This window comes from Adiantum capillus-veneris, chromosome 7, assembly GCF_014529385.1.
Source record: "Adiantum capillus-veneris isolate H3 chromosome 7, ASM1452938v2, whole genome shotgun sequence".
NCBI classification, from domain to species: domain Eukaryota; kingdom Viridiplantae; phylum Streptophyta; class Polypodiopsida; order Polypodiales; family Pteridaceae; genus Adiantum; species Adiantum capillus-veneris.
This window is the reverse complement of record NC_140937.1, coordinates 156,447,111-156,454,829: the sequence shown is the minus strand read 5'-3', so window position 1 is coordinate 156,454,829 and position 7,719 is coordinate 156,447,111.

Sequence of the window (7,719 nt, the reverse complement as noted above, 5' to 3'; positions counted from 1 at the left end):
CTGCTGCAATCACCTGCAAACTAAACCCTAGCACAGGCGGTGGCGTGTTGCAGGAAGCCCAACACTAAATGCAGAGAAGCTTTAAAACGCTACTGAGTTCTCTTATGTGTATAGAGTTTTTTTAAAATTAATAGCAAGGTCAAGTCCTATAGTACCAAGTTACACCATGGCAACCAAAAAAAACTTATGCGGTCGATACCCGGTTCGTAACCCATTACGAGCTTTTTGTACCTAGCCCAGGTTGATCCTACACAACCCGTTATCAAGTTAACAGAACCTTACAATTAGCTTATGTCATGCAGCCATCCACTAGGGTACAATATACCTGCCCTGATCTTAACGGTGTGAGATACACTACTTGGCGACAACAATTTTAGGTGATCATTTATTATTTCCAATTCTGTCTCGAAGTCAAAAGGTGGGTCTATAAAAGCCAGATGACATTTATACACAACCACGTCCATGGTATCAGTATGGAGTAACTATTCTCGAGTTTTTTACATATCAGTTTATTTGCTCCTCGGGTGTATTTATCCTATAATGGCTTACGGTTGAGGACTGGTTTTTTCCATAGCAACAACTCACCTTTATCAATCAGGTGAATCTACTCGGAGAGCTACTTTACTCCGTTATGAACTTCATCTATTCCCACAATTAGGAACCTCTGTTTCCCAAACTAAATGGTGGACATATCAGAACCGAGTGACTCGTGTAACCCTTTGGGGTCGCGAGCATTTTAGGAACAATATCAGATTGGCGATGGTAACTGAGGCTCTGGGCCTAGGGCCACAGTATTATAACATAGAACATTCACTGAAGCCAGGTTTTTCTGAGCGGTTATACCTGCTAGCCCAATTCCTTCCACCTCATAAGATTTTTTTGTATCGTAGTTATGGTCATCTATTAAGAGGATATTTTAACAGTACTCCACGCACCCGGGAGTATGGGGTAGTCTTGGCAACTCGTATCTTACCTTTAGCAGAGCGTCCAAACACCTGTTTTTACTGCGACAACTGTTTGTGTGATCATGTAATGGGCGGTTTAATAGAGATGTAGATGAGGGGATCCCAAAGTACTTATCAGCCAGGATTCTTTTTGTCAAATTTAATAGATGAGTCGGTTGAAAGACCTCATGTCATTTTGTGTGTGTGTGTGTGTGTGTGTGTGTGTGTGTGTGTGTGTGTGTGAGAGAGAGAGAGAGAGAGAGAGAGAGAGAGAGAGATGAATTTTTTTACTAAATAAACATGATAAAATTGATACAAGAGAAGGAGGGAAATAGAGAGAGCAATAGGGATGAGATAGTGAGGATGATGAGTGATGGGAGTGTTAAAAAAAAATAACGAGTGATAAGTGATGGGAGTGTTAAAAAAAATAATGGAAAGAGGCTCTATATAGCTCTAGGTAAAGGCTCGTGGCATCATTGAGTGTTTCAAGTAGAAGCATGCCACAAGCCTCTACATACTAGGAGTGGCCTATGACAACAATTCTCCCCTTCATCACATAGCTAAAACAAACCTATGGGATGAAACTTGAGGCAATAGGAATGACACTCCTCAAAAGAGGTGGAAGATGGTAAAACAAGATATGAAAGGTTCAAAGGTGCCCCAACATGGCTCAAAGGGGACTACTATGCATGGATCAGAGTTGAGTACACATGAGCTTCAAAAAACATTCTAACATACCTCCACCCCTCGGTCAAAAGAGTGCGAATTAACCGCTCTCAAGGGAAACTAGGTTGAATGCAAAAGGATGAAGGGATTACTTGAGAATTAATACATAGGGCGATCTTACCACTTGTTAACCCTCACGGCTCACGGACACCATATCACCTACGACGGACGTTGTATTATTTACTTGGTAGAGTCAGGTACCGGGCTTGTCGGTCCAATAGGAAAAGGGTAAGAGTGATCACCGATGAGAGGCGCACTCTAACTGGAACATTCAAGGGATTAGTTGGCTAAACATGGGCGCCCAAGTGTGAATGGGTTGAGCTCATATAAAAGTCAACTAAACCTAAAATTCACTCATTCTCTCATTTGTGCAATTGAGGAGTGCTCTTGCTCCATCTCCATCTTCTTCTTCTTCATCTCCTTGTGTGTGTGTGTATGTGTGAGAGCCTGTGAGAGAGGGAGTGTGTGTGCGATCGAGCATTACGAAGGCACGACGGCAGCAAGGCGGTTGAGCGCGGCGTAGCGGCGTCTCCATCTTCTTCACGGCGAGGAATCCTCCACGAAGCAAGCGTAGAGCGGTGAGTGACACACCATCGTCATCTTTGAGCTTACTAGTTTAGGCTTGTTGCTTGGAGCCATTTGTGGCTCGCACGCGGTGTATCAGCAGGTTCCTTGCATTGATACATGCGACATACACGCACATTTTTGGCGCCGCTGCCGGGGAATGCCATACACTAAGCTTGAATGGCACTCTGTGCTTCTTTTGTGGTGCAATTTCTATTGTAGGAAAGGTAAGGAAGGAGGGTGTGTGTGTTGAGAAGAGGGATTTGGTGTTATACTGTGTGTGTTTTTTGTTAATGGAGTTTTCAAAGGTACTGTGTTTATTCTCTGTGTATTAAGGTTGTTAGTTTTCTTTGTTAATGGAGTTTTCAAAGGTACTGTGTTTATTCTCTGTGTACTAAGGTTGTTAGTTTTCTGTGTACAGTAAGTAGGAAGTAGATCTGTGAGAGTTAATAGAGTGTGTTAGTGTGTAACAGTGGGTGTATTAGTTAGAAGTAGGTAGATAGAGTGTGTGTGTGCTCTCGCGTAGGCCGTGGCGACCTTATCCTTTTAAAAATAAAAATAAAGGTAGGACCGGGATCGGGAATATCTCCCAGACCCAAGCCCAAGCTCACGCTCAGGCTTAGGCCTCGGTCGCCTTTTAAAATTACGAATTTTAGCTTCACACGTAGCTAAAAATCGATTTTTTGAGGACCAATGGTATTTCAGATGCCCGAAAATTGTGTTGTAAAGCACACAGCGACCCTCTAAGTGATATGCTCGTTTCAAGCTATCACAACACTTTAATATAAAAAAATCAAACATTAAAAAAACATTAAAAAGGTAAAAAACAAGAGTGAAAACGAACGCTTAAAAAAGGTAAGCGGTTAACCTTCGAGGTTATTCGCCGACGTTTGTAGGGTGCCAAAGGCACATGCATCTGCGCTCTGGTCGTGTGCTAGAGACGGAGCAACTAGAGAGAATTTTGACTTACGCGAGTTCTCAATATCCACCTACTTTAGGTTCTGGACCCTTGGCGGGGACCCAAGGTAGTACAAACCAAGACCCAAACATAGCGGCCAGTGACTCTTCCTCTGACTACGACGTCATGGAGGGTTTTCCAATGCCTAATCTCGATAGCTCGATCCAAGACATGCATGCCATGGGTCCTCGGTCCGGGCCGAGCGTGCTTAACCGCCTGAAGGAAACCTTTAGTAGAGCCACTCTCTCTGAACATGGAGCTAATGATGTAAATGACGGGGGGTGGGGAAGTAAATTCTCCATTCGTGACAAACGTAGACCCTATACCGTTAGAGAATGTGCACGTGAATACTTCATTGACTGCACCTCCTGACTCTTCAAAGTTATTTCCCTCCGAGGTCATATTATCCGATGGTAGAAGCCTTACCGAAGTGCAAGAGGTTGAGCGATATATCCTTGCAGCGAGGGAAAAGGAAGTCGAGAGCTTACGCAAGGCGGAGCAACGAAGAGAGTTAAAAGCGAAATCCCCTATGTCAATATCCTTTCTAAGAGAGCAATCGAGTGCTCCTAACTTAGCAACTGCTAAAGGGCAACCTCTAGAAAGCAACATTTCATCTAGCTCAACGGACACCCCTAGCACCTCAATCCTAGATGGAGTGTTCTTAAATGAGAACTGGGAGTACGAACTACAAACGGAAACTCTGACCGACCTATACACAGGTCACACCTATCACGTGGGTTGGTTAGATGTCCTACAATCCATAATGGGTGCTACTAGTGTGTATGATCAACAACAAAGAGTTTGTGAGGTCATCCATAGGGTCATTGAGTTAGAGAGACAGAACAAGGGGATCAACATGCCTTCAACGGGTCTCATGTGAGATTCTTAGATACAGGAAAGGTTAAACAACCGACCTTATCGCAAATGGAGCTCCCTCGGTAAGTCCGATGGATCCTCCATACGTTGTTTCGTTAGGGGTCTCAGTGCAATCTGAGCCCACAAGTGATAGCTTCACCTTTCCAAGTCTAGCTCATCTTTCCCTTGATGACACCACGGCTACCATGCCTACCCCAATGATGGGCATGCCAAGAAACACGCCATGGACCTCATTTGTTAGTAAAGCACCGCTACATGGTAGCTCAATGCCTGCAACAGTACCTACAAGTGTGTACCAATCATATACACCCATGGGTCCTTGTACTCATGTAGTCCCTACCCCTCCCATTGTTTCAACTACCTATGCTCCACAACCACAACACCCAAGTTCTTATTTCTATGGGACTATACCGGCTAGCATTAGCATGTCACAACCGACGTCTGCTATGCTTAGGGCCACACATATGAACTATGGACCACCACATGGCACAGCATCATACCCGACGTGGAACCCAAGGGCTTCCTATGCGCCAAGCCCAATGCCAATACCTACTCCACATATAGTCTCTGGAGCGCCTTCACCTACGGTACCTGCTCACTTGGGTGACTTGGCAACATTTGCTCAAGCTATTGGTCGATCTATTGCTGAGAATATGCGTAACACGCTTGATAGAGAGCCTAGAAGTAAGGCAATACAAATAGCCAAGCTCACACAAAAATTTAGTGGAGACGGGGATGTGAGAAAGCATATCGAAGTGTTTGAACAAATATGCGATTCTCTAGGAGAACACAATGACCTACATAAGAGTAATGCTTTAAGCCTAACCTTAAGTGGGAAGGCAGGGGATTGGTATAGAACCCTGAGGGTGGAAGAAAAAACGAATTACCCTACTCTTAGGAGACTGTCCTTGAAAGAATACATACGAGAGGGAGTGCTTTGGGGTGTAGCCTCTCAGCTCCAGAAAGCCCAACAAGAAAGGAAGGAGAGTCGGTGAGAGACTTTATAAGTCACTTGAAGCATTTGAATTCTCGTTGTAATCCAAATGAGCGCTTCAACAATAACCAATTGCTTGATAGATTCATTCGGGGATTACGACATGAGGATATCTACAATGGCCTAGTCATTAAAGGTATCACCACTTGGGAAGCAGTCACCACCAATGCGATCCAATTGGAGGATAATTTAATGATTCAAGGAGAAAGAGTGTCTGTTGAGTCTAAATCTATTAGCTCACAAGCATCAAGGCATCAACCAATGACCCTAAAGCCTATTGCTAAGGAGCCAAAGATATCTGAGATGACTTTAGCAGATCTCACCAAGGCTAGTCAAGAGAGTCTTAGAGACAATCGTGCTTCGCAAAACAATCATATGTATCCAAGAAGGGAGCAACAATGGTTCTCAGTATGCTATGGACCGCAAAGTACCAGTGAATGCCCTACTTTTAGAGTAAAATTCACTGGGAACTGCAATGCATGTGGAAGCTATGGTCATCAAGTTAAGGATTGCATAGTATTTAAGCGCGCGATGGCCAATAGACCAACCTTAGCATGGACAAACACACCTCGAGTGCCTGCATTGATGTCGGCCCCACCTCTTGAACAAACAGCACAACACATGGTCCCTAGGGCCCAAAATGTTGTTCAAACAACACCCTTACCACCTCCAGTGCTAGGACCGCAACCACCACATCCGAGAATCACTTATGTGAATCAAGTGGGTTGTGAGTCATCTATTACTTGTTTGAAAGGTTGTGAGGAAGATATAGATCCTAATATTGCCTATGGGATGGATGTGCTTGAAGAAAGTCCACAATACTACATGGAGGACTATTGGGGACAAGCCAAACCTGTATATCAAGTAGCTGCTCTTGCGGCAAGAGGCCAAAATATCAATTACACTGCTAAGAGACCACCTCTTCAATGCTATGAGTGTGGAGGTCCGCATCGTGTAGCCGAGTGTCCTATTAGGCTACAAAAGAACGCCACACTAATGCAAACCAATCAAGCGAGCACGTCTACAATGCCGATACTCATGTGTAATCAATGTGGCATAGATCATTTGATTGCCCAATGTCCAAATAATCCAAATGCACCGAAGATCACGCCATTAAACTTGATTGAGTTACCGAGGAGCCATCACAAAGTGCACCTGTGGTACCAATAAACGTACTCACACGATCGATGCTCCAAAAACAAAACTATATTCTTGAGGAAAGAGACACGGCATCAATTGCCCAATCTCAAAAAAAGAAGAAAACACGAAGGAAGAGATCGCAAAAAGCAGCGAAGTCAGACCCCAGTTCAAAGACCAACATAGGGACTGGTGACGACCCCATATATATGAATGACGCTGAAGAGGATTCTGATTCAAGAGAAACCATGGAGACCAAAACGACCACTAAGATAGAAACCAAAAAGGAAGATCTTCATGAGCCACAATGGCCAGGATCCAAAAAGAAGATAGGAACCTACCCAAACCCTACAGAGGAGATTGAGCGAGTCAAGCAATTAAGGAGTTTGGTAGAAGATACCAAAGGGATCTAGAACCAGCACCTAGGAAGATCCAGATTACAGACACCGTGTTCCCTATGCAACAACAACCTCACCAAGTCCATAGACCCTTAGACATACCTAGTGTCATCCAAGAAGAAAGTGACTTAAAGTCATGGAAAAGTGGGCGTACTCACTTCTTGATGGAAAGAATGTTTACAGAGGGACTACGTGATCTTATCGAAGAAATGGAGATCCCATCTTCCCCACGTCAAGGGACTGAAGTCCAAAAGGTGCCGTTAAGCATTGCGAAATTGATGGATTTCATGTCTTCAAAAGTTAGAACCACCATCATGTCCAAACTATATAAAGACCCTGAGCTAGTCTTAGCTCTTCGAGCCTTCCTCAATGGAGAACTAAAGTTTGGGCTACCACAATTTGCACAGATGGATGGAGATGGAGAGATGCCAATAGAGGAGGAACACTAAGATCCACAACCCAACCTAGATGAGAACCTTGTTATAGAAATACCTGTTAACAAGTTGGGACAATACTTTGAGGGTGATGAATCCAATGAGACCATACCAATCACTACTAAGGGATTAACTGTGAAGGGAATCCTTGATGGTGGTGTTGGGTTAGCATTGTGACTAAAAATTGCTGGGAAACTATGGGAAGACCTCACCTTGCGACCACAACCATAGTAGTGAAGATGGCCAATGGGTCTATTGTTAAACCTATTGGGATGCTACAAGATCTCGAGATCAAGGTCTTTGGACATAAAATAAGAGTTACCTTCATTGTTATGGATTTCTCCAAGCACACTATGGCATCGGAAGATGATCTTAGGACGTCCTTTCATGAGGGAAGCAAAAAAGGTGCATGACTGGTCTAAAAACCATGTCTACTTGCAGTTCCAAGATTCTGTCATTAGAGTGGATCTTGTAACTGGTCGAGCACATCCTCTAGGAAACAGGTTTATAATTGATCATAGATCTGACACCACAGTTCACTCGGCCCCATTGCAGTATTGTTACATGTGTAAAGCGGACACTGATGTTGGGGAAGATTCTTCTTATATGGATGTACTACCTGGGATGACTGAGTCAGACAATGTGGATTGGGTCCACCTAGCAGCAACCATAGACACTTGGGAAAATA